The sequence below is a fragment of the Lonchura striata genome, chromosome 10 (assembly GCF_050655825.1).
Source record: "Lonchura striata isolate lonStrDom1 chromosome 10, ASM5065582v1, whole genome shotgun sequence".
Lineage (NCBI taxonomy): Eukaryota > Metazoa > Chordata > Aves > Passeriformes > Estrildidae > Lonchura > Lonchura striata.
In genome coordinates this window covers 21,776,316-21,803,279 of record NC_140712.1, presented here as the reverse complement: position 1 = coordinate 21,803,279, position 26,964 = coordinate 21,776,316, and the positions used below count along the sequence as shown (strand labels likewise).

General features: G+C 40.7%; 1 protein-coding gene across 9 annotated transcripts in view; it reads right to left on the bottom strand.

Moving 5' to 3' along the window:
- MEF2A (myocyte enhancer factor 2A) overlaps positions 1 to 24,583 on the bottom strand; it is an 81,648-nt gene extending 57,065 nt beyond the window's left edge. For all 9 annotated transcript variants that reach the window (XM_085588940.1, XM_085588939.1, XM_077785929.2 and 6 more), the window contains exon 1: positions 24,527 to 24,583. The gene's annotated coding sequence lies outside the window, so the exon portion shown is untranslated. The remainder of the gene's footprint in view (positions 1 to 24,526) is intronic.
- Between the last annotated feature and the right edge of the window lie 2,381 nt (positions 24,584 to 26,964).

The window sequence follows — 26,964 nt, the reverse complement described above, 5'->3', positions numbered from 1 at the left end:
AATAGGATCTGAAGGCAGCCACAGCATTCTGTGGCTTTGCTTATACCTTATATCCTACAGAGAGCTTCCTCAAGTCAGGCTTCAAACCTAACAATGCCAGATCTTACTGAAGTTCTCAGTAAGGGAGAAATGCGAGTAGATGAGAGAATGGAAAATAGAAGGATTATAAACAAGATTCTTCCTTGCACACTGTGCCCTTGCAAGTGGGTTCTGGCTTCCAAGTTGGCTTCAGTCAACAGTGGCTCTGTGACGCAGAGCGCTGAACGCTCCCGTTCTGTACTTGGGAAACATCTTCCCAAGGTTTGGCTCATCCTCAGTTATCTGCCTCTTCCTGATGTTATAGATCAGCTTTTCTTCATGCTCTGCACAAGCCACAGGCTCCAGGCTTCTTGCACAACTCCCATCTGTGTTGGTTTTTTGCTAGGGCTTTTTTTACCTGCTGTGACAGGCAGTCTCCAAACCATTTCTCTTTCTTACCAACTACACACTTCCAGTCTTTCTGAGGATTCCATGTGACAGGCACCCCCCCTTTAAAGGAAATAGGACAGGAAACCCAAGAAGAAATACAAGAGAGAACACACATCAGTGATCTATAAGAAGCTTTAAATCACTGAACAATTATCCAGAAAGCTTTCTTGATAATTTATTCGGTGTCTGATTAAATGACAGCATGCAGTCATATTGTTGAAGTGCAACAATTACAAACCAGACAGACACGACAACATAATGCTTCAAGCAGCCTGCATGCCTCAGAAAGACACTCAAACCATAAAGACGCCTACGTGTTTCTAACAAAGATTAGTGGCAAGTTTCTTACTCTGTGGCTGCCACAGCCTTTGCTCAAGAATCAATCTCTGCTTTTAAAATTTAGATACACCACCAGTTCAAACTTCTAAATTTTTTTTAAGCTATACTAAGTATATACTATATATACTTAGTATTTCTAAGATATTAAAACCACATTTCAAAGTATTATTCCCAGCTCTGCACTGTTTTAAGCAAACAGTCCCATCATATTTAAATAAAATAAACCACAATTGTTGGTGGTGGGGGAGCTACAGCAGATCAGAGAGCAGGTCCTCTCCAGACATGCATGGAGACAGTTTCTTTGTAATCTAAACATTTCAGAATCCAAGGCAGACAGGTAGCAAATAATAAAACAACATACAAGTGAGATGAATCCACTCAGCTGTGATAATCTGCAAAAGGATTACATACAGGCAGAATTTAGGCTGCATCAAGGAACTGAGGAAAATGGTGCTGGGCACCACAGGCAAGCAACTGTCTGACTCCCATGACCTCTCCAATGTCAGCAGCCACTTTTAAAAGCAGCCTAGAATGAAATTCCTTACAGCCCAAAACATTTTATCGATCCAAGTACAAGTACTTCATCTTAACAGCGTTACTGCCCTCCATTTGGATGTCCAAATCAATCACGAGCTAAGACTGCCCTAATCAAGTACAGGGCAAGCATTAAAACCAGAAGTTTAGAACATTAGGATCCATACCCCAACACCTAAACTTACCATGGTAAACTCCATTTTTACCAAGAATATTATTCAAAATACATTCTGCTTATAAGCATTTTTCTTTTTGGCAGGTGATGTCTGGTAGTCTGGGCATTATGCCATTAAGATTAACCCAGCCACTTGGATTCTTTTGCAAAAATGTCAACTTAACTACACTGATAATATAATATTGACTCTTCAGATACTTCAAAACTATCGTGTCCTTAGCAAGAAACTAGCACACACAGTTAGTTAAAATGGTTTAGTTGAGAAATTGAAGTTCAGGATACTACAGTAACTCTGTTACTTATTACCTGCAAGACAGGTGAAATAATTGGATTTTACCATTTGCTCTTTTTGCGAGCTGCTGCAAATGGAAAAATTAAGCTGTTTGACCCTAAGTAACATTACTGCTTCACAGCAAAGCTGTGTGACTCAAGTGTTAGATAGCAACATGTATTCAAATATCTGATTCAACAGCTTCTGGAGTGAAATATTCCATGACTATAAAAAGAAGTGAGAACTCTCATCCATTTGTTCCCATTATTGTATTAAAAACAGAAATCCTCAAAATTTCAAAAATAACTCAATTTCTCTTCATGTCAACAAACCCTGCATCTTATATGCAGAGGGCCACTAAAAAGGTGAATTAGAAAATTCAGCTGAGAGAAGTTTAAGTGAAGGACCAGAAAAACTTTAATTAAGGTCCCAACAAGAACCAGTTATGTGACTCACACAAACATATAAAGTCCTTCTGATAAACTACTACATGCGTAATGTATTACATCACTAAGGAGCCCAACAAGAGCAAAGAATATTGAAAAAAAAAAAAAGTATTACAGAAGCTGGCTGTTAACATATTTGAAAGGCAGCTGGGCTGTTTTCACAACTGCATTAAGTAGGCAGGAATCTGAAGCAGAAGCTCAGACAGTTTCAGATTACTGTAGACTTCCCTTACTGAAAAACTCCTACATTTAAACAAGTATATTCGTTTACCTTTGACATGAAACATCAGATGCAAATGTGAGCTGTTTGAAACTGTAAGAGAGACATCTTCACCCTCCCCAGTTCGTTGGCCAAGCAGTATCTGATGCAATGACTGCCCAGACCTGATAATAACCAGGGTCCCTCAGGTGTCAGACTGTAACTATAGCTGGCCATCCAGACCCCCAGTTGTGCATTAAAAATGAAAAAACAGAAGTTGCCAGAAACACCAAGAAGCAGCCCTGAAACCATGTCAGAAGAGAAGACTGCATGATCTCTTGCACTATTAGACAGAGTGGACACCTCAGCATTTAATGATGGAATCACTGGTTAAACCTGCTCAGAACATACACAAAACAGTGTGTATTTCCCATACACTGCTGGGTCCCTTCCATCCATGCTGTCTTCTTCATCCCTGACAGAACCCTAGCAAGTGCCCTTAGGAACTTTATTTGAATTGCAAAGCAAATACAAAGCAGTTAGTTGTGAATGACTTCTTGAAGGTGTATTGTGGTTAAGAGCAGCTGCATTTCACCATAAAACCTGAATGCTGCCTGTAGTCCTGGTAGCTCAAAGTGTGCAATGTGTAAGTTCACACACCTCAGTCAACCCATGAGCAGGAGAAGTGAGATCCAGCTGGTGTTGAACTCCTCATGTGAACTGACCAACTTATTTAGACACAGAAATTATTTTCATTTATCTACCAGTATCATCAGAGCACACATGAAAGCATCTGCAATCTTTTCTTTCTTGTAAAATAAGGAATTTTGTCTTTCTGAAAAACCCTATATGCTTCTATCTGGGGGGAAAAAAACCACTCAGGTACTAGATATTAAATACATTTATTAAAGTGGATTCTGTATACTAGAACCAGATGCTAACTTAATTATTTTATATTATCTCATTTTACTCATTCTAAATAACTAACCTGTGAACATGATTATATGGCATTAAATGAACAAAATGTAAACCACGGCAAATTGACACAGTTTATACACAGCTTTCAAGAACCTGCTGAGAAACATTCCTGCACCTGCAAGAAATCCTAACTCCTCTTAAAAAAACTTCATTGTTGAGTACTCTGGGCCTTCAGGACATTAAAGCATTTCTCTCTCACATGCTGACTGGAAGCCTTGCAGCAGCTGAAGCAATAAATATTGACAGCAAGCTGGCAAACAGCAGATAGCAGTGCTCTGCTCTCCAATTTCACCTGCCTCAGCAAAGAACCCAGCCTGCAAGGGACAGCACACCCAGGGCCTCTTCAGCTCCATTATTGCTGCTCTGGCTTGGACTGAAAATGTGTTTTCCCCTCCAATACTGGTGTGCCTTTGAACATACCTGCTTTTCTATGCCACCCTGAGAACCTCAATCTCCTCACTGCAACACAGACACACAGCAACAAAGTTTTAACTGGCTACAAAGCATACTGCAAGAAACTTCCAGCATCCAGTTCCATCCTGTCCTGCTCTCTGGTGATGCTTTGCGAGTCTTGCACATGAGGCCACACATTGCTTAATAAAAACTAAATAACCAACTCAGAGCAAACACTGGAACAACCATATGCCAAAATACAAGATAGTTCTGACAGCTCGTGAGAATTGGAATTAGTGAAGTGGATTTTAATTAGGAAACTGTATTGATGACTGAGTTCTACTTTTCCCTCAATTCTCACCTCATACCCTCTAATTTGAAGCAGGATTATAGAAGCTGCAAGAAATTACATTCAGAAATGCATTCAGCTTAAAGAAAATTGAAAACAAAACACTGTGACTACAAAATTCTTTCTTCCCACTGGGAGAAAGGGATTTTTCCAGCAATTCACTCCCTGCATTCAGACAAACTACAGATTGCTAGTTGGTTTTTTAGCAGACTCCATCCTGCTGCCAAGTTAACAGATTTTTAAACTGAGATTTGAAACAAAGACTTCTTAGTATAACCCAGAAGGCTGAGCACTGAGTTGGACTCAGTCCTCAAAACTTGATCTTATGACTTCATCTGGAGCTCATACACTTTTACCCCTGCACAGACACACCTATGATTATGGGCTATGTTTAGATTTGTAAGAATTCACCAACATCCAGTGTCATCATTTTCTCCAGCACACGGAGGGAGGGGTGGAGACATTCTCCACTATAAACATTTGCCTACTTTCAAAGGAAGATAGGAATCAAAACAAGCTTACCCTGTACTTCTAGCAGATACCACTCTTAACATGTTACATCAACCAACACTTGTGGAGATTCTTCCTCCTAGCTTCTGGTAGATTTCCTTCCTCTTTGTCTACCACTGAATGTACTTCATTTTGATGGTAATACTTGATTAACAACCTCAGCAAGCCTTTAGAGGTGGCAGGCACTCCCCTTTGTAAACTTCACTTACCCAAAATAACACAAACCCTTTAGTATTCCACAAAAGAAACAGCACTACATAAAATCTTAAGGCCACCATCACTGCACAGTTCGGGAAGAGATCTGCATGCATGAACCAGATCCATTGCACAGGAATAACAACATTTAAAGCAGCACTGAGCTTTGGTTTAAACAGAGTAAACCAAGAGTTCTGCTCTCACACCCTACTGCTGCCAAATCGTTCCATCTGCATTAGCTGCAAGATGTCAGCTTGGGCATGGAAAGGGAGAATTATTTAGTGAATCCTCTGATTCAAAAATCTCCTTTCAGTCAAACAGGTGTCCTTGCCTAGGTGGAACAGAAGCCACAATATTCCTGAACAGGATGGCAGTATCCCCTTAAAATCCCCACACAGAGGAGTGATGCTCTTAAGTCTCAGTGCTTTGTGCTTTTTTTGAATGAGTCCAGTTCCTTCAGGGGAAATGCTCACCATGCACAGCTGGAAGAAAGGCAGTAAAGGGAACAGCAGGTCCTCAAAAGCAGAAGTGTGGCAGAGAACAGCAGCAGAAAGAGTTAACACTAAGTTTGTCTGCAACATTTTATCTAATTTGATGCCACATAGCACAGAACAAAGACACAGACCTAGCGTTTTCAAGACATTAAAAAGAAACTGATTTTCATTCACTTTTGAGGATTTCACCTTAGGGGAAGGTCTTTCAAGGATGCACATGATATTCTTTGGCCTTCTGAAAATAAAATCAATTAAGCACAAGACTCAGTTCTTGTAAAAAAATTTAGAACAGCCACAAGGAAAGGAAAAGTGTATCATGAAACCAAAGAAATATTTGTCAATTGCACTGACTAACCCACTAGAAAGAGGCTGCAGCTTTTGCTAGAGGTCTGAGTTTGCACTGGTGGTTCTGCAGAGACTCAGATGGCAGGTTGCTATGGAAAAATAAAAAAGGGGAACTCTAAGGGGACCTTGTTGTTTTCATAAGGCATTCACTCAGGAGCTTGTGCAGGAACATTGTTGGTATTTTGAACCTCTCAGAAAGACCAGCCATAGCTTCCAACACAGCTACACCCTCCAGGGCTACAAACAGGACATATGCTAAGGTACATAACAGATGCTTTATGGAATAAATTTTAATTTTCTACTATGTTTAAAACATTTTAATGCTACTTTACTGTGTGTATCCTTGAAGTACACAAAATCTACTTTGCTTCCTTGCAATTTTTCTGCAAATGCAGTATCTACCAAAACTACAGAAATCAACAGAAAGTATCTTCAATCTTTGAAGGAGGTCACTGGTCCATACTGACAGCGCATCTAGAATACAATAAAAACCCAAAATCCAAACAATAAATTATTCAGAAGGAAGTGCCTACATGGACTTCTCAACAGGAAGAGATGGAAAAAGCTGATAGCTGGAAGAGGTATGTTAAAATCACAGCTGGGGGAAGGTAGAAGCCTTCACCCCTCTGCTTTCAGGCAAGCCTCACTGGCAGGACGTGGGGCCACCCAACCTGGGAAGGGAAGGAGCTCCCAAAGCATTCAGAACCCACTTGAATCCTCCAGCTTAAGGAACACAGTCATGCAAGCCTGAGACTAAGGAAATCCTTTAGCAATGTCTTGGTAGAAATACCATGTCCCACATTCAGCATTAAAGCTCCACTCAGCTGCTTGATCCAGCCCAGGACATTTCTACTCGCCTGGGCTCACAGCTGCTGTGCAAGAACCAGGCTGCTACCACAGGGAAATGGGACTGTGCAACACAACAGGGGACAATGAGCAAATCACCTCACTCTGCTCAGCACAAGACATCAGAAACCCCTAAACAGTAAACCAACATCAACATCACGCTTTCTGCAACAAATCAGCAGGGAAAATACTAAATTTTATTAGGATTTTGCATAAGCGAGATTATAGTCCATTAAAGGGATTATCCACTTTTTAACGTTGTCTTGATAGAGGACTTATGTGTGCCACTCTTCCCTGCTTATCATCTCCCAAATGGTGTCCTGGTAAATCTGCAGAAGGCATGTAAGTGACACTTTAGCTTTTAAGCACAGATGATACCAAGACATTCTGACAATATCACAGCACTGCCAAAATTTACAACTGTGGGTTTTCTTAAAGATTAAGTACCTGAGGATCAGATTGCTGTTTTAAGATTTCATTTAAAATTTAATCTTTGGTCATCATGGCAGCAGAAAACTGAACTGTACCAGACAAAAAAAAAACCAAATAAAACACTCCAAAAATTGTGATGGATTTTAACAATCTAATTACTTTGGAATTCTATCTCTCTCATACTGATATGCAGACATTGCTGCAGCATTCCAAATTCTGAGTTGGTTACATCCCAGTGACAAACTGAGTCTCTTTAAATAGTTTGATAACATTTTATTTAATGAACAGAACTCTGAAAACATTCAGAGAAATGTTAACTTTTGAGAGCTTCTCTGTTTTATTCACTTGTATAAGATCACATGGTTACTAGACACATGCATGCTAAATATATTACATGCTACCATGGCAGCAGGTCAGTGCTGCACAAGCTGCTTGTATTAAATTTCTCCTGTAAGTGACATTAGAGTTTAGCTCTGCTCCAGCACATATAGGAAGAGGCTTCACATTCCAAACTACCATCTGAAGGGGAAAACTATGCCAAGACAGTACAAAGTATGCCTGTGCTACTTTAACCCATTTACTATTTTAACACACAAATGCAAGCCTTGCATTCATGTTATCTATATTATGAATTTTTCAGATTCAAAACTCCAAAGCTAATGGCTTTGTCATCGTCTTTTGCTATGAAAATTTAAGGAAAAGGTCACACAATTATAGTCTAAAATATGTGACATGTTAAGATTGATGAAATTCCAAACACTAAGTATCATTAACTGGGTAGGGTATTCAACTACATTTGAAATCTTTCACTGGTTTATTAAACTGCCTGGATACACAGTAACTGCTAGAACACATTTTAAATAAGCATCATTGCATATTGTTGTAACAATTTCAGAGCAGATGTTCTCCATAAAAGACAGTGACATATTAAAAAATCCCACATATTGTCTCTACATATATATTGACACATCTAGAAATACACACACTGGCATACAAAAAGCACAAACAAATCTGAGTTGTCAAAATTAATGGAGCACACCCTAAAAATATTTCATCATCCTCTGTTACAATGCTTTAATGTCATACTACAAGAGGACACCACTGCAGAGAATGCCAGCATAATGGGAAAAAGAAGGCAAACTCTTCTAACAGCCTCTAGACCAACACAGGATTATTGTTTCATGGCTTCAGATTGGTGCCTTGGAGAATGCAAAGATAAAAGGGTTATAGACTTGATCACCAGGGTCAAGAGAGCTTATCTGCATTGAGCTGGAGGAATATGCATGAATCCTTTTCTTTTCCTAAGCACAGAGGAAAGCCTAACTCAAACACTTATCAGTAGGGGTGTAATCACAACAAGCTTCAGCTGTTGTTGGAGGCAGAGGGAATCATACAGACCTTTGGTAAATATTTAGGCAACTAGCCCACATAAAAATCCTGGACTGTTGCTTCTCTAGTGCAACCATATCCACAGGGGGTAGGTGAAAATTCTCACAGACCTATTTTAGCTGCAACTGTGTGTTTGCTGCAACCCAGAAGCACATCCTGACACTGTTCCTCTTAAACAGCAATTCTGTGAGATGGTTCATCCTTCATTGCTCTTCCCTTTCCATTGGTGGGGACAGCTGGAAACCAGAGAGAACTACCAGCAGGTACCAGCTTACCCACAATAAGGATCTGCATGGGCATACCAAGAGAACAGGGAGAGGCAAAGAGAGGCTATGTCTGGATTTTGAGCAGATGATACTCTAAACTAGCTCATTATTCAGTCCTCCCTTAATTACTCTGCAGAGCACACCAGCATTTATCAAATAATACACTGACAGAAAGATACAGAATACCACATTTTTACAGAAGGAAATTATTAAAATGCTTTTAATTTTAGTCACCCAAAGGTTAAGTACCAAACTATAAAATTACTGCAGCATGGTTCTGATATATTGACCAAGTTTCGTTTTGACATTAGAACTTCTGCTCTACAGGACCATGTTGGAGGCACAAAATCATTTCAAGTATAGGAGGTGGTTATTCTTTTAGCAGGAGAAACACTTCTATTAGCTACACACAAAATATGTATTCATTTAGTGCCACACATTAGCACATGATTGAGAGCCTTTATCCAGTCAAACAGTCACACGGACCAAGTGCTAACACACATCAGAACTCTGCCCGAAGCTCCAGCATCGAATCTGGGCCATCCTTGCACTTACAGGTTTCTGTGCAGCTGCTGGAAGAGCTCCCCACCCCCCAGCCCAGGGGAGCACAGAAGCTGTCGCTGCGAAGAGGAAAGGAAAAAATCCCCCTCAAGAAGCATTCTTCACCTCTGCAGAGCTGTCACAAACGTGAGCCTGGCTGAATTATCATGTTCCAATCTTGGCATTTGACTTGTTACTGCTCGAATATTTAAGCCATCCCTTTTTTATCTGAATCAGAGCTTAAGCCATTTTTTCATTACATCTTATTTGGTATTTTTTCCACATTGATGACTTAAGAGGTGCAAACCATTCGGACCTGCTATTAGCAAAGTTCCAGCATTGAAGAAGAGCACAACACAAGTCCCAGCACACCAGGGGATATTCAATAACTCACACATACACTGGATTCCTTTCACAAAAAGAACACAGAACAAAAACCAAGAGCTACGCTGATTAAAAAAAAACACAGAAAAGTCATTAAATAACTGAACCAGTAAACTTCCATACAAAGACAAAACTAGGAATTGGAATCTACAGATACAACTTGTCTACAGAAAACATATTTTTCATCTTTTTAAAGAACACTTCTGACTGCACAATTAAAAAGCAGCTTCCAATTTTTATCAATACAGTAAAAACTGAATAAACAGTGTTTCTTCTGTAAGCAAATAATATAAAGGTGCTTCACAATCTTACATATCACATGCAACAAGTTTTGACTAAGAAAAGTAAATGCTCAATATTGTACAAAGCACAAAAAAACCCACTGACCTTGGTGAAGGACTTGGAATTAAATTATCTGCAGCTGCAAAGTGCTACAGGTTACTCTTCAGAAGCAAACAAAACCCATCAACAACAGGCAGAAATCAAAACCTATCCAACACAATTATCAACAAAAGCAGAGCTTGCATAATGTAAAACTATGCAGATGCTCTGACTTTCAGATCAGATAATAATTGTTTTATTTCTCCAAAAGTGTTGGCACCTAATCAGTCAGTTTTGGAGCATCTGCTTTTCAAGACCCCAGGTGAAAAGAAGAAACAAAAATCTGTTAATGCAACATTAACAGCTGACAGATGTAGAACTGTACTCATGGAAACACTGAAACACATACCAGAAATGGAGGATATTAAGAAAAGTAAAAGAATATATACTTGCCAGCAGTAGAATCCACAACACTTGCTTTCTCAGGAGAAAATACACCAGCACTTTAATAGATAAACCTGCCAGAGAACTCGCCATCTACCCACCAGGAAGGAAAATGAAAGAAAGCTCAAAAAAATAGCAGAGAAAACAGAAGGGGGTGTGGTGAAAATACTTTGTGTTTATTTGCAACTATCAAAAAAAAAAATTATAGAGAATAAACAGCTGAAATCTGACATATTCACTCATCCAGATCATCACACCAAAAGTCACAGGCAGCACAGCTTCAGCTGCTCACAGCATTTGCTTTTAGCCAAGTCACACATCACACCACACCTCCTCTACTCCTGCCCTGTCACACTGACACAGGACAGAGCTCGAAATTGTCCAACTGCAGCCAGACAGGGAGATGCAGATTAAGGCATTTGCATAGAGGCAGCAAGGAATCCATTATTTCAAAGGCAAGGCACCAATCTTAAATTTTCTCAATGGCAAAAATACTCAAGACAAGGCAAGGTCTACCAATGAAGTAAAGTGCTGCTAATCTAATTGATTAGTAGGCAAGTTTTAGGCACCGAAAACAAATGCTAAAACACAGCATTTGCATTAGAAAATTATTTCTAATCTTTTATCTTCCATATTTATAAACAGCAAGAGCTAATGGAAATAATATTTGGCAGAATACAGTCCTCAGTTAAAGCTCTCAGAGTCAGGCACCCATTTGGTCAGGTCAAATTACAATGGGCAGAAATTGCCACCATCATCATCCAACCATTACCACACCCCAAGACCTGTATGCTGGGCACTTCAGAAGCCTCTGTCATGCATAAATATCAAAATTAAATTCAATTGCTACATCCCTCAGTTTTCCCGATTTGTTGAAGGCTATCTGAGCCAAATCTTTCTTAGAACAGAGACATCAATCTAGATCACAGACAAGTTTTGGAACTGCAAGTTTTACTGAAAGCCACAAGCTTCATTGTAGTTTAATTACCTAAATTAAATACATAAACAAGATTTCGTTTTTTAAAAGGATGACTGATTTAAATTTGACACATTAATCTACTTTTGAAGGCATTTCATGCAGTAACACTTGCTATATCAAAAACATTAGTATGTTCTCACAACACAAAAAATGACCAAAACACATCTAATAGAGAAGCAAATGGAAAAATAGTAAAAGTTGGTGGGTGCTGTCATTTGCTTTACTGGAACACATCAAATAATTTCAGCACTGTTCCGCTAAAGATGTAAAGAAGAGCTGAGACAGGAATTCACAGCTACAAACCACACGAGACCACGTGAGAAAATGAATCCACCTCAAAAAGCAGCTGCACTGCCATCCACATCTTGCTAGCGCATAATCCAACTGAACATATTAACCCAGTTTCCCAAAGCCTTAATGATGACAAATATGACACTGAAAACAAGTTCTTCATTAAGAAACAGGTTTGCCCCATTTAGGTGCTACAACTAACGAGCATTTTGTGAAATGATGGATTTTCAAGCAGTAGGATAATGAGCTAAATTCTTCCTGTGTGCTATCCTAACATGCCATTGACTGGTACAGGTACATTAAATGAGTTTAAAGGTGTCCTGTATATATTTACCTATCTACATTTATCAAAACAGAGCTTTATTGTTGATCTAAGAGGGGATCTAACTGAACAGACTATTTCCCCAAATTTGGACTAATCCAGAAGACAGATCTAATGAGTAATATTTTTTCCTATTGTATTCCTCTTCAGTATAGTGCCCTGCCAAGTCTTTCAAATGACAGTGTTATTAAGATAAGCCCAGGAAGGTCCTGTGCAGAAAAAATAGGCAAGGCCTGTTTATGGGATGCACAGACCTCAGATGTGGGTGAAGGATCTAGTTAGGAGATTTCATACATAAACTGCTTGAGACTAGTAAAAGTGCACTAGAACTCACTTTTTTTTTTTTTTAATTTCTTAAAATGGTATGGCTATTATAATTCCTCATTATCCAAACGACTCTGAGCATCTCCAGATCAAGTGCCTCTCCCCACAGGCAGAGTATGAACCCCAGGCAGTATGAAGGCTGAAACCAGAAATTGCAGAACAGCATCTCGACCCACTGGAAGTTGAGAGTGGCAATCAAAGTGTAAATCTAAAGCTACGTTCATTAGATTGAACAGCGAGACTTCAATATTTATTGCAGATCTAAAAGGGAAATGTACAGATTCACAAAGAATGACTGCACACATGCTCTCTAAACAATGCTAATCCAATTAGGTATCACTCATTTAGACAGATACATTGCTTTAATTATGCTCAAATTGTCTCCTATTGCTAAAATGAAAGTTAAATTATTTAATTTTGTATGGGAATACAGCAGAGGAGAAGGAGACAAAGACTTGGATTCAAAAGTTCATGGGATTGCCAAAAGGAGAAAAAGACTGTTCCCTACACACTCAGGAACCATTAAAACCCTTCAGCATTTTTTGCCAAACATGGTTTCATGTATTTTTTTACAGCGCTTCAAAAGGTTTTGCTAAGGCAACTTGTGTATTGACAATAATACAGCCACCACACTGTATTATAAAGAAGACAATAGCAAGATCTGAGTAATGTGTATTAAAGAAAACACATTCACTACCATGGGAACCCTGTCAGAATTCACCACTACTGCAAGTCATCCACAGGAAGCTTTTCTGTGCTAGACTTCCCCTCCTAATAATCTCTCTACTAATACCTCTAAGACATAAACATTAATATTATAGCAGGGAACAAGCACACAGGCAATGCCATTGGCCTACAGCATTTTCATCTAAATAGGTCTAACAGACACAAGGAGACAGTAGAAAGAATTCCAGAAAAAGATCTCCACCACTTACGTCATCAGTACAGCCAAGGATTTCACTGGAACATTGACACTAATTCACTGAAAACTCATTGTAAGCACAGTTAATGAATGTCAGAGAAACCAGGGGGAAAAAAAAGAAAAAAAAAACCAACTCCATACACACAACACAAAGAATCAAGCATTTCAAGAAATGTCCCAAACCCCACTGGAAGCTGACTTTATCTGAAGTAGTCTAGGAAGTTTCACTGGAATAAGTGGACCTTGTAAAGTATTTGTTACTAAATTTTTAGTAACAAACTACACCATACTAAAATCATGCCTAGACCAAGCTTAAAAAGGAAGAGAGGCAAGTTCTCTCTCCCAGCCTCAGTTATAGTGCAATCTATCTGCATGCATAAGGCACCAGCGATAGCAACAAAATAAAACCAGAGTTAAACATTAAACTACACAGAGGACTTGCCTGGCTACAGCCATTTACAGGAAGAGCTCAAGGAACACTGCAGCATATGCAAGACATTAATGTACAGTTAAAACTCCTTTTCTCACTTCCTGCATGGGGGCAGTACATCAAATCCACTTGGAAGCAAAACTCAAACGTTACCAGAAGAATTTGTTTTTAACTATGTCTTGCAGAGTTCAAATCAATTTTTCAATGAAGGTCTGCAAACTCAAATGTAACAAAAGCATCTCATACTAGATTGTTCTGCAGGGTTTCAGATGAAAATGCAGAACCTAAAAGCGTAAACCTTCAAGTTTCATTGGACTCCAGAATGAATAGGTATCAAGCCAAAGAGAACAAACCTTCCCTAAAAAGCATTTTACACATTGAAATAACAGCACTAAATTTTCTTCCTGAAGTCAAGACCAGCCAGTATTGGAGCGCCCTAGCACGAGCCACTATTTCAACAAATAGTGAGTTGTGAAATGCCGAAATTCATTTTTAATCAACCAAAAAAGCATAGTAATGGCACATAAATTTAGGGAGTCTATGAATTTCAGAAAAAGTACTCTTCTACTGAAATCTCATGAAAGGGACAGCTCTCAGAAAATACAGAATAAGTCACATCACAAGAAACATCCTGAATGTACTGTAGATCAAGTTCCTTTCCCTGCATAGTAACAAGAAATAAAAAGTATTCTAATCCCTTGTTCAAGATTGTAGCAACCACAATAGCAACTGCAGCAGCAGCTTTTCCAAGAAAGGCATTTTAAATGCAGAGTTTACCCCTCAGAACTGGTGTACCTACAACAATCTTCATTAACACATGCAATTGTGCCCTTGTCTAAATTTGTATTTGTCTAGAGAGATGGAAATGAAGACAGAAGACAAGACAATTATTGAAAGTATGAAACCCAGAGATAGTCTCAAGGAAGTATAAATGTTAATGGTCGGACACTCCAAACCTTAAAGGTCTCAGACCTGAAACACTGGTAAGTTTGAACCAAGGCATTTGAGGTAAGATGAGGCTCACTCTCTCTGAAGTGTGAGGGCTGATAAACAGAGCCAGACACTAAAGCTACAAATATAAAAAAGAACACAAGGATAGGAACTGGAACTGAATTTTTTTTTGTTTCCATTCCACTTGCATCTTGGTTGAAACCAAGGAGAAACTGCTTTCTAGCTACTTTATCAGGCTGTCGCCAAATTCCTGAAGGAAAGCATGTGCAAATCTTAGCACAGGTGAGCTGAACCATTAATGTTCAAGGTCCACTTATATCTTCAAAAGATTTTCACCTACTCCTCCCTTCCTGCTGAGTGGCCCAAACACTGACACATCTCCGTGGTTGACTGCATGTGACTGGGGCTGGGCTGGCTGTCCCGGCAGCGTCCCAATACCGCCACCAGATCAGACTATTTTAAGATAAGCTAATTATGCCACTGAAAAATCTTATAAGCCACTAAGACTAAGCAGAGGAGACCACAAAGAATTAAAAGCAGAGAAGCACAGGTAAGACAGAAGCAAGAACTGTGATCTCAACTCTTCCAGATAAGCCTGGAGGACTTCTTGTCAGATTGCAACTCTGAATTTTAGGCTGTGCTTACTTTCTCCTGCTTCTACAGTCGTAACAAGCACAAAAAGAACTTCACACGAAAGGCTGTTGCTCCTTACACATTCAGAAAATTAGTCATTCAAGACTTAGAAAAACAACACACCGAGACCTTTGTGGTTTGCCTGTAGGCATTATCTACATGCATGCAAGAGAGCTAGAAAAACCAACTTAGGTGCCTTAAAACAAACAGATCTGAAGGAAAATCCTCAACTAGGAGTTTGTTGTACAGAAAGTTTTCAATAAGTTTATCAGATAATCTTCTCATTAACATTTTATTGAAGAACTAAATAACTGAAAAGTAGGTAAAAATTTATTTTGAGAACTACTCAGCCAGTACCCAGCAATATTGTAATAGGCTTTATTACAGAACAATTCGGCCCTTAAAAAAAAGTTGTTTAAAAATTTTGATCCAGAAAGTCCTACATAAAACACAAGTATGAGCATCACATGGGGGAGGAGGCCAGGTGGGGGTTTTAGATAAATTTATTTATGTATCTTAAGAAGATAGGAAGACACAAGGAAGAAATTCCAACTATCTTCCCATACAGTTACAAGCAGGCCTCATCAAAATGAAGATCCATTTATTTTGCTGAACAAATGAATTCCAGCCTAACATGATATTTAGATCAAATCAAATACATTAAAAGCAGAGCAAATTAAGAAACTGAATGCAGTTTTAAATCACCCTAACTTTAAGATTTAGTTTAATAAAATTAAATAAAAACACTTAAGAAAATAAGAGCTTGCTGATATTAGACTAGAGCATTACAAATGATGGCATTAAACCCTGAAGATAGAACTATTTTCACAGCTTTATAACTTTTTTAATAAAATGAGGTTTACTTGATCACAGTCTATTCTCCCTCATTAACAGCTTCTGATTATATTGACCAGTTTCAACCAAATGCTATAGCAAATGCATCGATTATTTTTGAGGTTTCCTAGAAGAGCTGCAGAATTTTTGACCTGACATTTGCAGAGAAGCCCTGGGCAGAGCAGTGCCCTGCAGTGACCAGAGGCAGCAGGTCCTGCGGGATGCTTGGGCAGTCAGCAGGCACCTGTGCTCAGCCTGGCCACAGCTGGCACACATTTAAGCTATTTGGAGAACTGAAGAGAAGCACACTGAAAAGAGGGGATACTCTAAATGATCATGGAATAGCAGAAGAATTGGAAAGTAAGGGAAATGGAAATTCTCAAGGTTTTATTACTTGCAAAATCACTTCTTTACTATTACAGTTCAGACTATTTTTAAATTTACTTCTACCATTTCTCCATATTTTAATAACATAAATTAAATGGGCTACAGAACACAGAATAAAAATTTTCATATACACACTTCTTTGTTCTTCCTTCTTCCCCATATCATGCCTCACTTGCTCCTCAGCAACCCAGCCATGGAGCTGGTATCCTTTTATCTCATGCAATCACACTGGTTCCGCTCGCCTAGAGCCAACGTTAACAGGACAGTCTACAGCTCCTTTAATGACTTCCATCTCCCCCGAGACAGAAATTAGATGGTGAAAAGAATAAAACAAAAAGGCAGCAAAACCCAATGGCACCCAAGAGTAACAGCAGGCTGGCTGCAGCCTCGGCTCGCTCCGCAGCGTCTCTCCAGCGCCGTGCAGGAGCTGATGGTTCGCCCGTCGGAGGCTCGGCCAAGCCCCGGGGCTGCACGGGCACGCCGGGATCACCAGAGGGAGCTGCGGGGGCTCCGACCACAACCTCCTCACCCAGGCCAACTCCTTCCCTCAGCTTTTAAACAACAGCAGTTTTTACTCGAGTCTCTCTGTAGGAACCTTCCGATCCCCTCTGCCATCGCAGCTTCTCAAGGGAATGACTCTGGTGGAATCTGGTGCAAGTTTTACATAAGCCCCGACTCGTTGTAAGTATGTGTGTGACAGCAACGGGGTGCACGGACTGTTCAGGGCTCCTCAGCAGAGAACTGTAAAAGCAAGGATGTCACCACTAGGACAGGACCGGAGTCCAACTCCTCAGCAAAAACACAAGGGACTGCAACCCACCGAGGCACAGCCGCCTCCCAGCGAGAGCATCTGATTTACTGGAAGCAGCCTGGGGGGAACAGGGGGATCATCAGGTTACCTCCATCCCACCGGGAACCCGAGTCTGCTCTGGAGACAGGCCTAGGAACAAAATCAACCGGGAGCCACCAGGAGCAGCAAAATGCCATGACAGGGACAGCAGCTGAAATTTGCAACTCTCCCATTACCCTGTTTCACCTCCTGAGCAAACCATTAAGTCTTTTAAGGTACTTTCCTCCTATTTTGCATACAGCACTTTAATTACTCTAATAGTCAGGAACATTGTGTTTTATAAAACAGAATTTCCAATCATTTCAACACCACATTTTACGAATTTCTTGAAGATACTAAATTAGCATTGATGAATAGAAACACTAACCGTTAGCTTTTTCCTTTTTTTAGGGGGAAAAAAAAATTATCAATTACAATAATTCTTGTTTCTGCCCTCCTCAAATTTCATCTCATATTAAACCCAAGATAAAGCCTGGAGAGTCATCTTAAATGTCTCTGTGCTTCACTGAGAACGAGTGCTTTCTACATGATTTTGTAATACAGATTTGATAAAATAGTTTTTAAATTTCAGTTATTCCAATTGATATTTTCCATTTTTTAAATGGAAGTAATTTTTACAATGTTTTTTCTATTTGTGACAAAGGAAACAACAAGCACCTATTTAAAACTCATTATTATTCTATGACATCCAAAGCCATTACATGTTCCACATGCTCCTCGGGAATTTTCAGGGCATTTGTGTTCATAATTACAACTTCTGCAAATCACCCATATTCCATATCTCCAATATTCAGGAAATTCTTGCTTCCATCAACCGACCACATCTCTCTTCAGCCATCCACGATTTTGTCTCTTTCCCCTGAAGGAGGAGTTCTAATTTAGTGCTTCCTAATGGAAACCATTAATACTTTTACTGCTGGCACTTTTTTATAGCCCAACGTCTCTCCAAGATCTTCACAGACATTTCAGAGTGACAAAAAGTTAAGACACCACCATTTGGAATGCCATGAACAAAGATAAGGAGGACAACAAGAAGACAAAACATAAAAAAAACCCCAACACTCAAAAGAAACACAGGAGGATATTAACAAAGCCTCTCAGAGGAAATTCTTCTGCACTAAAAAGCTTCAAATCCCTGAAGCCAACTAATCAAGTAAATACATGTATTATTAAACTCAGACTAACAAAAATAATTTGACAGCCTATAGGCTCAAAAAATTTAGCAGAAAGTGCTTTTCCTTCTTTTCCTTTTTTGTAGGTTTCAAGTGAAACAAATTATCTTGTGCTGTACCTCTGACTTCCCCTTTTTTACCCTGAAACCAAGGGGATTCTGAATATAAATTTAAGACACCTGACTTAATTAAAACCTCATACCATTACACAATAATTTCAACAGCTTCAAGGAAAAATAAAAACTCTGAAAATTTCAGTTTATTACCCTCAGTGCCTGACAAGATAATAAAAGAACAATGATGATGGAACCTTCCCTTTTCTCAAACACTCTCAGAAGACTCATTGCTTTGAAAGCTCACACTGGAAGAAGCAACATTTTTAAACTGCTCTATACAGCAAAGTATTAGCAGTCATTCTTGTCAGCTCACAGCTTTTAAAACAGGATGCATGCAGTCATATCAGGAAGAGGCAGTTGCTTGTGAAAGAATGATACCAAAAACAAGATGTCCCCAATGCTGATAACCTCATGCAATGCTTCTGAGCTATAGCATACATGTCTTCCACATGATGGCCTATTAAATATATAAATTCAAAACATCTGCAGAAAGATAACCACTTAAAAAGAGTCACTTTTTTTGATATCTGAGGGGGAAAACAATATTACCACCTTTGTCTCTTCTCTTGGACTCAACTACTGCAGATTTTGTGTGATACAGGGTCACATTATCCTGACACTTTCCCGAGGGTGTAAAGTCACACTAGCCTGACACTTTCCAAAGGTTTCTCTAATGGACACTGCCAGGACAAGTCTGTTGTGCCCTTTATGACCCCTCACCTTTAGGACAAGTGTGTATATCTGAGTCTCTGAAGGCTCAACCTCTCGCTTACTCTCTTCTCTTACAACTGTTTGTAATTCTTCCATATCATAAAGGACACTAAATCTCCTCTGAATTCTGTTTCTCAACTCTGTATGCCACAATCTTCAAGAAAGAAATGTGTAACAGCATAGCCCCAGCACAGCTCACTTACAGACATGCTTAGACAATTATACAGCTAAAAGTTTAATAATTTAACCCCCTTGACCTTCCAAACACAAAGTGATCACAGAAAAAAAAGAGATCAGGCCTGTGTATATTGGCACAAAACCTCAGCTCTGGTCCTGACCACAGCCTGCAAGTGTCACTGCAGGTACAGATGACACATATGCTTTACATATTCTTGCAGGTTTATGGTGAGCTTTCAAACAATAAAAGTAACACCAGTCCAGTCCATGAAATCCTAAATTACAGTGTCGGAAGCAATCTGATTTTCAAATGAAACTGAGTTACACAAATACTCAGAGATTTGAAATAAATGGGAAAAAAATCCTTCTTCACCTCTATTATCATCATAAAAGTATCACGAGCACAAACCCATCCATTCTACACACCCACTCCTAGGTGATCTCTGACCATGACACATTTTTCTCTGAGTCAGTTCGCTCCTGATTAGAGAAAAAGGAAAAGATGCTTTGTCATCAGTGCCTGGTACACAGACACCTACAGCAAGCACCTTTCCACGACTCTGCCTGCTTGGTAATTCCTAGCACCTACTTTGTATCTCACTACACTTCAAATAGGCATGCAACAATTCTCAGTAGCTCCTGGTGAAATCACAGAACAATGCAGAACACACTTTCAAGTTTCCAGGTTGGCCCATAAGGACTTTGCCAGAATTCAAAAGCTCTCCAGAGACAGAGGCAAATATAAGTGAGAGACCTACCTAATTAAGCATCACTAACATTTTGAATATAAAGTAGTTAATTCCCTGAAAAATAATTCAATTAATCACACTCTTATTAAGAGGGATGTATTTTCTTCTGATCATAGAGGCACACTTGTCCTGCTACAACACACGGAACAAAAAGCAAAGTGCTCCTGTAGAAAAGGTTCTGTATTCCCCTGCACTACAATTTTTAAAAAGACTGGTCACAAAATTTAGCCTACCTTATTCTAATAAAATTCCTTCCTAATCCTTCACTGTAGACTTAGATTAAGAATAAAATCAGAAAAGAAAAAAAATATATATAGTCTATATATAACTTAAAATGTTCCAATTGGGTGATTGTCTTGGACAGGCAGGGGTGAGGTCTCAGGAACAGAGGGATCTTGCAAGATAGCAATTCCTTTTTACTGTCAAAGGCAAATGAGAGTACACAGTACAGGGGTTTATGTTTCTAAAGAAAATTATATATTAAATATAAAGCAATCAAGAAACACTCTTGCAGAACCATTAAACAGAAGCCAAAACAATACAGTTGATTTTTTTTTTAAAACTCAATGCCTTAATATGGTGGAAAAAAAATTTCTTCTCTTCTTTTCAACTGCCTAAGCAGTAACTTGAAGGATCAAGTGTTAAAATAAGAGAGCACCAGATGAGAGGAGTGGTCAGAGGTAGAAATCTAGATCAGATGCTTACTTTCAAATAAAAGAAGCAAAATACATTATTGCAGACTGCGAGCTCATTATTTATTAGCTGGTGCTCCAGCACAGAGCACATGCTGGGGGAGGGTAACTGTCATATTACACAGCTGCAGGCTGGGCTGAACTCTCACTAATACTATTTATTTTCTTCTGTTACACTGGATATTGCATCAATGACCTAAAATGCATTTTGATCAGCTGTCCAAAAAAAATTCCTCAAGTTTTTTACTGGAAGGTCAGCAAAGCTAACTTGAGGGAGAAGCCTTGTGAAAAGAAAGATTGTCTTGTGTCATCTCCCAAACTTCCTAAGACACCAAACCACCTTGCAAACATCCAGGGGAAAAAACAGCTACCTTTAGTTATTTCTCATGTGACTGCACCTTAAACCAAGGGGATTCTGTGTATAAATTTGAGACACCTAAATTAAAACCTTACACCATTACACACCTTCCAAGTCTTTATTCATTTCAGTGGCAGGAGCAGGAGTCAAACCCCTCAGCAGCACCACCTCAGTACCAGTGACAAGTCCATTCAGGTGATCCCTGCTCGGCCTTGCCGTGCACAGAAGGCACCCAAGGGAAAAGGAAGTGCTGTGTTTATATCCCCTGGCTGCTTCACCAGAGCTGGAGGGATCAAATCTGAACAAAAAGCACCAAATTCACTCAGATTATCACAGACTCTAGAGACTCTGACTTTTGTTCCATTTGATCCATTGAAGAACACATTATTACACATGTGAAGTAATGTCTTTCCAACACAATAAATGTGAAAACTTAAAGCGATTTGTGCACTAAAAAGCACATACATTGCCACATGATGTTCCAATTAATTCAAAGGAAGATTTCTTTCAATGAGAAGGAAAAGCAGATCCCAGTGCTTTGCACACATTACCAACCCGGCTGCTGTCAGACCCGAGTAGGCCTAAAGGCCAAGGTTTATACAGAATATTTAATCCTTTAAAAATAAAAAAATTAACAATTTGGTGAGGCAAGTGATTTTTAGAAAACATACTTTTAAAAATTCAACTAAACCCCACAGACCTCTCTCAAGCAAGACACAACAAACCACAGTTATAACTAACGCAAGATACTCCTTATTTAGGAAAAAAAGTTGCCAAACTAATACGGATTTGCTCATTACACAGCATTAGACTACACTTCTTTCAGTACTCTGGAGAATTAATCAGCTGTGTTTTGTTAGGAGGGCATGGCTGAGAGCAGGCAAGGTAGCACGGCATTGTTCACAGAGCAGAGTGGTGCCTCCAGGCTCTCTGAAGCAGCACTTGGGCCCAGAATATACAGAATGACATCAACAAGTTATCTGAGAAACGTGGCCAACATTCTAAAATAAACCCATAAAATCTCCGCTGCCCACATTAACCAGTTTAAGGTGAACCACACACACTTCAGCTCAAAGCTTTCTAAATAAGATGAGTCTTCTGCCATAATGAGCCCTTTTATTCTCCAGAATTATTTCAAGTTTGAGTGCAGCCATGTCCTCCTCATTGTGCTAGTCCAACATGACTCAATTTCTCTAAGTTCATAAAATTCAATGTTGGCTTTCTTCTCCATCTGTGGTTTCACAGAGAAAGAAACTCATATTATAGGGATCTAAATCCAGGGATCTGCACATATGCAAAGCATTCCATGGCACCACTCACTCAGAGGTGAGCAGTGACCACATCGGTTAAAACACACACTGAAAACACAGAGCAGAACAAGCAAACAGCAAAAAAACTGATGTATTTCTACCAACATCTCCAAATGTCTGCTCACAAATAAATCACAGAAGGGCTGCAATGTGCAAACTGGTTTAGATCAGCTCCAGGGGCAGAGAGAAGGAGTTTCATGTACACCAAAGCTGTCCTGAGGTAGAGCCTGTCCCTGACATTGAGGGATTCTTCCCATTTACCGACAATTCTCCTCTGCCACTGCACGTGGAGCCAGCTACAGATGTGGGCAAGAATTATGGAGGAGCAAAACAACTGACCAGGGCACTGGGTTATTTTCTTTATGAAATTCCAAACTGAATGCCCTCAGTCAAAAAAGGCCCATCTCCAGCTGTTTAGCACCATCGTAATCCCTTAATATCTTGACAATTTGTTCATTCTCTTATTTTTTATTTGCTGGCTTAACAAGTATAGAATTTTAAAATAACATTTAATAATTATACCCTTTAGTGAACAAAAGCACCGACATTACATCCTTTATTATAATTTATTATAATCCTTCTAAATTATGTAATTGAATAACATGTCATTTTGCACATATTCTGGCACCTCAATGAAAAAAAAAATAGTTTAAGTTAGGAACTTCACACCTCTCCCCCAAATGCAAATCACCTGTGAGATAGGAGGAAAAAAAACCCTAAATATTACATTCTCACACGTAAAAGGCACTTAAAATAATTTTAAATACAGACAGATGACAAGAATGTTGCCCTGACATCTTTTGCATGGGTATTTAAATACCAGATAGCAATAAGAAGAGACCAGAATTATCTAACAAAATATAGCTGTCTAGTTCCTAAAAATAAAAAAAAAACTTGCAAAAGGAACAATTGTGTGTAGACAGTTCACATAACAAAGGTTGAAAGTATACAGCCTTCTTCATGTTAGATAAAATTTTCCTAGACTGTGAAAAAGGTATAAAATAAATACATCTACATTATCAATTCCATACCAAACCACTTTATTTTCTTTACTACTGTTTACAAATTATTCTTTTTCCTTCCTCCTTTGTACTTCCCAAAACCCCTTTCCCCCACTGCTCATAATAATTTTAGTCGTTGTTGTATGGCTATGGGACACAATGTTTTTACACTAAAAAATTTTTATAGCCCTCTTAATAAATTATCTTTTTTTTTTCCCCTTACAGAACTCCAATCTCTCAACTCTGAAATTAATCACCTGTCAAACAAGGCACTATGGTCAGTCTTTCTGAGCAATTCCACTCTCCTCGCCGCTTAGCATCTCAAAAGCAAGTAAAAATTTATTGCAAAAGACAGCTCCGTAAAGTTAAAAAAATTAGTCTTTCCAGTCAGAAGCGGAGCAGTCCTTTTTCCTCACGACTTCTGCCGCTGCACACAAAATCCTGCCGTACCTTCAGCCTTCTCCCTCCGGGCAGAACACCCTCCGGTGCGCGCGTCGGGAGCGCTTCTCCCCGCACCGCCGCTGCCGGCGCTCCTTCCTGCGGCGCGCAGCCCCCGAACCCACCGCTCCCTCTCCCCCGGCCGCTCCCGCCGCCGCATTCCAGGGACGGGCTCCCGGGGAGCCTTTTCCTGTCTCCTTCCCCAGCGACACCCAGCACAAAGGCTCCTTTCCCCGCTCCCCGGCCGCTCCAGGGCCGCGCACCCCACCCTCCCTCGCGCCCCGGGCGGATCGGCCGGCCTGGCCCGTCAGCGTCCATCCCCTCCCGCAGGAAGTTCTGGGCAGGCCCCGGGAACTCGCCCACCGCGGGACCCCGCCGGCTTCCCCCGCTCCGCTCCCTCAGAGCGGGATGGGGCCGGCGGGGGGGGACGCTCCTTCCTTTCCCCCTTCCCTCCCACCACCCCGCCGGCCGCAGCCCCGGCCCCGGCCCCGGGCGAGCCCCGGGCTGAGGGAACACGCCCCGCGGCCGCGCGGAGCCGGGGCCCCGGGACCCCTCGCTCACCGCCGCTCCCGCTCGCTCCGCTCCCGCCGCGGCTCCTCAGGAGACACTGACACCGGCGCACGGATACCGCGCCGCGCTATTTTTGGGAAACAAGGCCCGACCGCGGCCGGAACTACAGCTTCTGTCACACTCTCCTCCGGTGTCCTTCCGCACGTTTCTCCGCGCAGCTCCGGCGGGGCCGAGGGCGCTCAGCGGCGCCGGGCAGGGGCGGGACGGAACGGGGATAGCGGGGAGGGGCGCGGTGCCCCTGCGGCGGGCGGTGGGACGGGCACGGCCGCGCTCCGCGCTCCAAGCATCGCCGGATTACTTTGTTGGGCCGGGGAGCGGCCGGGCCTACATTCCTGCCCCGCCGACCCGCCCCGGAGTGACGGCGCGCACAGCCAATCGCAGCGCCCGTATGGGGCAGCGCGCCAATCAGAGCGCAGTTGGTGGGCGGGGCGCAGCGAAACGTGGACGCCTTGAGTGACAACAAAGCGCTCAATCAGAAATGCGGGGTGGGAATCGACAGCCAATCAGAGCCGAGGGAGGGCGGGGCCGTTGGGAAGGGAACGCCCCCTCCTGGAGCTCGGTGGACGCGCATGCGCAGAGCGCGGGGCCGGGTGCGCGGGCGGTGACGCAGCGGGCCCGGCCCGCCCCGAGCGGCGCCTGCGCCAAGGCGGGGCCGGACGCGGATTTGGGGCGAATAAAACAAATCCGGGGAGAGCCCCGTGCCCCCCGTGCCGAGCCGGCAGCGGGGCACCGGCTGCCCCACGGAGAAACAGCTCAGCTGCCCGTGTGTGTCACCCTCAGACACCACCACCGCCTCCCCAACACATGGCTATAAATATATATATATATATATTTAGTGTGTATAAAGACACACTCTATACTCTATAGAAATATTTTTATTTATAGTGTATCTATAAACACAGCGTGTCTAGTATATGGAATATATAAAATATATATACTAATATCTAATATTTTATATATATGCAATATATATATATATGTATTATGCATACATATGAGAGAAATAGCCACTGGTAAAATTGAGCAGGGACAAGGTTGTAAAAGCAAAACTATTAATATAAAGTCATTACAATACTAAATATATAAAGTATATATATATATATAATATGCACTATAAATACATGTATGGTATACAGTGTATATACACTATATTAATTCTACCCTAAATATTAATTCTATACAATATATCGAATTGTATGTATAGTGACTATCTATTGTACAGATACAGATTTAAAAATTACTATTTTTCTGCCTGGCTTTCTGTGAATCTCCCAGCTCTGAGGACGTGAGCTGTGCCTCCAGGTTCAGACAAAGGTGAGAGTCCAGCTCAGCCCCACCTGATGCTTCCATCCCCAGCTCACGTTGTCTCTGCCAGGGCTCCCATTAATTCTGCTCCAAGCAGAAGAGACGACTCGGGAATACATCATCAAAGCCACCAAATGGGCGTCCTTCTCCTTCACAGAAGGCGGCAGCTGAAGAGCGACCCAAAAATAAAATTTTGATGATAAAATGATACTTGCCAAAAATCATCTGCGCTCTACAGCTCTTCCAGATTTATCCTGTGAGATACCCACAGGCTCCGAGTGGAGCGACAGGAGCCATTTCACAGCTCCAAATCACTGCAAAGGGCACAGCTCTAATCAGGGCACCAGAACCAAAGGTGCCGGCTCTGAAAAACAGAGATCAGAAGGGTTTCTTTGTATTTGAAAATTAATATCATCAGCTGAACACAAAAAGGTAGCTCCACAGAGGGTTAGGGAATAGGGTGGCAGAAATTATGACAAAAATTCCCTTCTGGCAGGGTGCTGACCACACCAAGGGATAGGAAAAGGTGGATCCTCCATGATCATTCCTAAAAAGTGAATGCAAATTTCTGTTGTCTCTTTCCAGAAGTTTACCACGAGTGGAAACTAATTCACAGCTCTCAGGTAAGTTGGAGTTCAGGGTTTGTAATGTACAGATTAGTTTGGATTTTAAAGTGCAGCTAGTGAATAAGTTGAACAGCTTCTGAAACATCCACCTTTTGTTCAAAACAGAAATGCAAGGACACTTCTTCTTGTGGATCTAAGAAAAATATTACAATAAGTGAAAAAGACAACAAAACATAAATATTTGCCATCTACAATCATATTTCCAAGCTGATTGTTACTGGTCTGTAACAATCAGGAAGATATTTAAATACACATTTGCTTTCAATTTCAACATGAACAGTCTAAATGTCATTGATTTTCATATGAATATGATTTATTCTCTCCTTCCTCACTATACCTATCATCCATAATACCTGTAAGGTATATTACTAGAATCTAATGATTAATAACACAAAATCCTCTCTTGACAGCAATATGCTGAGAAGATGTTAAGATAAAATACTGAATATTTAAGTTATAAAAGTCAGTGGGAATCTGAGTAAGACATTGAAGGAAGGC